Genomic DNA, 6,797 nt, shown 5'->3' with positions numbered 1-6,797 from the left:
TTTTTTTTCTGTTTTCTAATTTCTGACATTTGTTTTGATTTAAATAATATATTAAATCATTTATTTAACTTATGCCAATTTTTGCAGGGGCTAGATATATTATTCCAGAGCTCCTTTATAATTGGCATAATATTTGGACATATATTAATATATATAGAAATATATTTCCAAAGCAAATATTTATGCATTAATTCCAAATGCCCAAAATAAATGTCCATGAGCCACTAAAAATATTGGTTTGATTTTTATCTCTGTCCAATATTTTCAGAGAGCAACATGAGCATTTTCTTGGACCCTTTTGGAGAAATTTTTATTTGGATCATTTTCAAAATGATTCTGAGGGTTTCACAGATCCTCATTTCAATTTTCTGATGAAAAAGTAAACATGATGCAACACTCTAATGCATGGCTAACTAGGATGTGACACCCTGCGCCGGTAGAACATCATCATCGTCACCACGCTGTCATGCTGACGGAACTCATCCCCGAAGCTTTGTTGGATTGGAGCCTGGGGAACGTCATCGAGCTGAACGTGTGCTGAACACGGAGGTGCCGTACGTTCGGTGCTTGGATCGGTCGAATCGTGAAGACGTACGACTACATCAACCACGTTGTCATAACGCTTCCGCTTATGGTCTACGAGGGTACGTGGACAACACTCTCCCCTCTCGTTGCTATGCCATCACCATGATCTTGCGTGTGCGTAGGAAATTTTTTGAAATTACTACGTTCCCCAACAGTGGCATCCGAGCCAGGTTTTATGCGTTGATGTTATATGCACGAGTAGAACACAAGTGAGTTGTGGGCGATACAAGTCATACTGCTTACCAGCATGTCATACTTTGGTTCGGCGGTATTGTTGGATGAAGCGGCCCGGACCGACATTACGCATACGCTTACGCGAGACTGGTTTTACCGCCGTGCTTTGCACACACGTGACTAGCGGGTGTCAGTTTCTCCAACTTTAGTTGAACCGAGTGTGGCTACGCCCGGTCCTTGAGAAGGTTAAAACAGCACCAACTTGACGAACTATCGTTGTGGTTTTGATGCGTAGGTAAGAACGGTTCTTGCTCAGCCCATAGCAGCCACGTAAAACTTGCAACAACAAAGTAGAGGACGTCTAACTTGTTTTTGCAGGGCATGTTGTGATGTGATATGGTCAAGACGTGATGAGATATAAGTTGTTGTATGAGATGATCATGTTTTGTTGAAGTTATCGGCAACTGGCAGAAGCTCTATGGTTGTCTCTTTGTTGCATAAGATGCAAGTGCCAAATAATTGCTTTACTTTATCGCTATGCGATAGCAATAGTTGCAAGAGCAATAGTTGGCGAGACAACCATGTGACGACACATTGATATAGATCAAGATGATGAAGATCATGGTGTCGTGCCGGTGACGATAGAGATCATGACAGTACTTTGGAGATGGAGATCAAAGGCGCAAGATGATCATGGCCATATCATGTCACATATTTTGATTGCATATGATGTTTATCTGTTATACATGTTATTCTGTTTTGTTTGACGGTTGCCAAAGTTCGTCGTGCCCAGACACCATGTGATGTTCGGGTGTGATAAGCTCTACGTCCATCTACAACGGGTGCAAGCCAGTTTTGCACACGCGGAATACTCAGGTTAAACTTGACGAGCCTAGCATATGCAGATATGGCCTCGAAACACGGAGACCGAAAGGTCGAGCGTGAATCATATAGTAGATATGATCAACATAATGATGTTCACCATTGAAAGTTACTCCATTTCACATGATGATCGGTTATGGTTTAGTTGATTTGGATCACGTGATCACTTAGAGGATTAGAGGGATGTCTTTCTAAGTGGGAGTTCTTAAGTAATATGATTAATAGAACTTAAATTTATCATGAACTTAGTCCTGGTAGTATTTTGCAAATTATGTTGTAGATCAATAGCTTGCGTTGTTGCTTTCATATGTTTATTTTGATATGTTCCTAGAGAAAATTGTGTTGAAAAATGTTAGTAGCAATGATGCGGATTGGATCCGTGATCTGAGGTTTATCCTCATTGATGCGCAGAAGAATTATGTCCTTGATGCACCGCTAGGTGACAAACCTATTGCAGGAGCAGATGCAGACGTTATGAACGTTTGGCTAGCTCAATATGATGACTACTTGATAGTTTAGTGCACCATGCTTAACGGCTTAGAATCGGGACTTCAAAGACGTTTTGAACGTCATGGACCATATGAGATGTTCCAGGAATTGAAGTTAATATTTCAAGCAAATACCTGAGTTGAGAGCTATGAAGTCTCCAACAAGTTCTATTGCTAAAAGATGGAGGAGAATCGCTCAACTAGTGAGCATGTGCTCAGATTGTCTGGGTACTACAATCGCTTGAATCAAGTGGGAGTTAATCTTCCAGATAAGATAGTGATTGACAGAGTTCTCTAGTCACCATCACTAAGTTAGTAGAACTTTGTGATGAACTATAGTATACAAGGGATGACGAAAACGATTCACGAGCTCTTTGTGATGTTGAAATCGATGAAGGTAGAAATCAAGAAAGAGCATCAAGTGTTGATGATTGACAAGACCACTAGTTTCAAGAAAAGGGCAAAGGGATAGAAAGGGAACTTCAAGTAGAATGACAAGCAAGTTGTCACTCCCGCGAAGAAGCTCACAGCTGGACCAAAGCCTGAAACTGAGTGCTTGCACTGCAAAGGAAATGGTCACTAGAAGCGGAAATGCCCTGAATATTTGGTGGATAAGAAGGATGGCGAAGTGAACAAGGGTATATTTGATATACAGGTTATTGATGTGTGCCTTACTAGTGTTTATAGTAGCCCCTGATTATTTGATACTTGTTCAGTTGCTAAGATTAGTGACTCGAAACAGGAGTTATATAAACAGAGACTGGTTGAAGGGGAAGTGACGATGAGTGTTGGAAGTGGTTCCAAGATTGATATGATCATCATCGCACACTCCATATACTTTCGGGATTAGTGTTGAACCTAAATAAATGTTGTTTGGCGTTTGCGTTGAGCATGAATATGATTTGATCATGTTTATTGCAATACGGTTATTCATTTAAAATCAGAGAATAATTGTTGTTCTGTTTAAATGAATAAAATCTTTGATGGTCATACACCCAATGAAAATAGTTTGTTGGATCTCGATCGTAGTGATACACATATTCATAATATTGATGCCAAAAGATGCAAAGTTGATAATGATAGTGCAACTTATTTGTGGCACTGCCGTTTGGGTCATATCGGTGTAAAGCGCATGAAGAAACTCCATAAAGATGGATTTTCGGAATCACTTGGTTATGAATCATTTGATGCTTGCGAACCATGCCTTTTGGGCAAGATGACTAAAACTCCGTTCTCTGGAACAATGGAACGAGCTACTGACTTATTGGAAACAATACATACCGATGTATGCGGTCCAATGAGTATTGATGCTCGTGGAGGGTATCGTTATTTTCTGACCTTCACAAGATGAATTGAGCAGATATGAGTATATCTACTTGATGAAACATAAGTCTGAAATAATTGAAAGGTTCAAAGAATTTCAGAGTGAAGTGGAAAAGTCATCGTAACAAGAAAATAAAGTTTCTACGATCTAATCGCGGAGATGAATATTTGAGTTACGAGTTTGGTCTTAAATTAAAACAATGTGGAATAGTTTCACAGCTCACGCCACCTGGAACACCACAACGTTATGGTGTGTCCAAACGTCGTAACTGCACTTTATTGGATATGGTGCGATCTATGATGTCTCTTATCGGTTTTACCACTATCTTTTTGGGGTTGTGCATTAGAGACAGCTGCATTCACGTTTAAAAGGGCACCATCTAAATCCGTTGAGACGACACCGTATGAACTATGGTTTAGCAGTAAACCTAAGCTGTCATTTCTTAAAGTTTGGAGTTGCGATGCTTATATGAAAAAGTTTCAACCTGATAAGCTCGAACCCAAATCGGAGAAGTGCGTCTTCATAGAATACCCAAAGGAAACTGTTGGGTACTCCTTCTATCACAAATCCAAAGGCAAAACATTCGTTGCTAAGAATGGATCCTTTCTAGAGAAGGAGTTTCTCTCGAAAGAAGTGAGTGGGAGGAAAGTAGAACTTGATGAGGTAACTGTACCTGCTCCCTTATTTGAAAGTAGTTCATCACAGAAATCTGTTCCTGTGACTACTACACCAATTAGTGAGGAAGTTAATGATGATGATCATGAAACTTCAGATTAAGTTACTACAGAACCTCGTAGGTCTTCCAGAGTAAGATCCACACCAGAGTGGTACGGTAATCCTGTTCTGGAAGTTATGTTACTAGACCATGACGAACCTACGAACTATGAAGAAGCGATGGTGAGCCTAGATTCCGCAAAATGGCTTGAGGCCATGAGCTCTGAGATAAGATCCATGTATGAAAACAAAGTATGGACTTTGATTGACTTGCCCAATGATCGGCGAGACATTGAGATTAAATGGATCTTCAAGAGGAAGACGGACGCTGATAGTGTTACTATCTACAAAGCTAGAATTGTCGCAAAAGGTTTTCGACAAGTTCAAGGTGTTGACTACGATGAGAGTTTTTCACTCGTATCTATGCTTAAGTCTGTCTGAATGATGTTAGCAATTGCCACATTTTATGAAATCTAGCAAATGGATGTAAAAACTGCATTCCTTAATGGATTTTTTAAAGAAGAGTTGTATATGATGCAACCAGAAGGTTTTGTCGATTCGAAAGGTGCTAACGAAATGTGCAAGCTCCAGCGATCCATCAATGGACTGGTGCAAGCATCTCGGAGTTAGAATATACGCTTTGATAAGTTGATCGAGCATATAGTTTTAATACAGACTTGCGGTGAAGCCTGTATTTACAAGAAAGTGAGTGGGAGCACTACAGAATTTCTGATAAGTACATGTGAATGACATATTGTTGATCGGAAATAATGTAGAATTTTTCTGGAAAGCATAAAGGAGTGTTTGAAAGGAGTTTTTCAAAGAAAGACCTTGGTGAAGCTGCTTATCATTGAGCATCAAGATCTATAGAGATAGATCAAGACGCTTGATAAGATTTTTCAATGAGTACATACCTTGACAAGATTTTGAAGTAGTTCAAAATGGAACAGTCAAAGAAAGAGTTCTTGCCTGTGTTGCAAGGTGTGAAGTTGAGTAAGACTCAAAACCCGACCATGGCAGAAAATAGAAAAGAATGAACAGTCATTCCCTATGCCTCAGTCATAGGTTCTACAAAGTATGCTATGTTGTGTACTAGACCTATTGTATACCTTGCTCTGAGTTTGGCAAAGGAATACAATTTTGATCTAAAAGTAGATCACTAGAACAGCGATCAAGAATATCCTTAGTGAGGACTAAGGAGATGTTTCTCGATTATGGAGGTGATAAAAGAGCCAGTCGTAAAAGGTTACAACGATGCAAGCTTTTACACCAATCCAGATGACTCTAAGTCTCAATCTGGAGCAATTAGCTCGAGTAGCCCCGTGCAGAGCATTGTGGACATAGAATATTTGCAAAATACATACGGCTCTGAATGTGATAGACCCGTTGACTAAACTTCTCTCATGAGCAAAACATGATCATACCTTAGTACTCTTTGGGTGTTAATCACATAGCCATGTGAACTAGATTATTGACTCTAGTAAACCCTTTGGGCGCTGATCACATGACAATGTGAACTATGGGTATTAATCACATACAGATGTGAATATTGGTGTTGAATCACATGGTGATGTGAACTAGATTATTAACTCTAGTGCAAGTGGGATACTGGAGGAAATATGCCCTAGAGGCAATAATAAAGTTATTATTTATTTCCTTATTTCATGATAAATGTTTATTATTCATGCTAGAATTGTATTAACCGGAAACATAATATATGTGTGAATACATAGACAAACATAGTGTCACTAGTATGCCTCTACTTGACTAGCTCGTGAATCAAAGATGGTTAAGTTTCCTAGCCATGGACAAAAGAGTTGTCATTTGATTAACGGGATCACATCATTAGGAGAATGTTGTGATTGACTTGACCCATTCCGTTAGCTTAGCACTTGATCGTTTAGTATGTTGCTATTGCTTTCTTCATGACTTATACAAAGTTCCTACAACTATGAGATTGTGCAACTCCCGTTTACCGGAGGAACACTTTGTGTGCTACCAAACGTCACAACGTAACTGGGTGATTATAAAGGTGCTCTAGAGGTGTCTCCAAAGGTACATGTTGAGTTGGCATAATCCGAGATTAGGTTTTGTCACTCCGATTGTCGGAGAGATATCTCTGGGCCCTCTCGGTAATACTCAACACTTAAGCCTTGCAAGCATTAGAACTAATGAGTTAGCTATGAAATGATGTATTACGGAACGAGTAAAGATACTTGCCGGTAACGAGATTGAACTAGGTATTGGATACCGACGATCGAATCTCGGGCAAGTAACATACTGATGACAAAGGGAACAACATATGTTGTTATGCGGTTTGACCGATAAAGATTTTCGTAGAATATGTAGGAACCAATATGAACATCCAGGTTCCACTATTGGTTATTGACCGAGAATAGTTCTAGGTCATGTCTACATAGTTCTCGAACCCGTAGGGTTCGCACGCTTAACGTTACGATGACAGTTTTATTATGAGTTTATAAGTTTTGATGTACCGAAGTTTGTTCGGAGTCCCGGATGTGATCACGGACATGACGAGGAGTCTCGAAATGGTCGAGACATAAAGATTGATATATTGGACGACTATATTCGGACACCGGAAGTGTTCCGGGTGATTTTGGAGAAAACCG

This window comes from Triticum dicoccoides, chromosome 1B (assembly GCF_002162155.2).
Source record: "Triticum dicoccoides isolate Atlit2015 ecotype Zavitan chromosome 1B, WEW_v2.0, whole genome shotgun sequence".
Taxonomy (NCBI): Eukaryota; Viridiplantae; Streptophyta; class Magnoliopsida; order Poales; family Poaceae; genus Triticum; species Triticum dicoccoides.
This window is presented reverse-complemented; position numbering follows the sequence as displayed.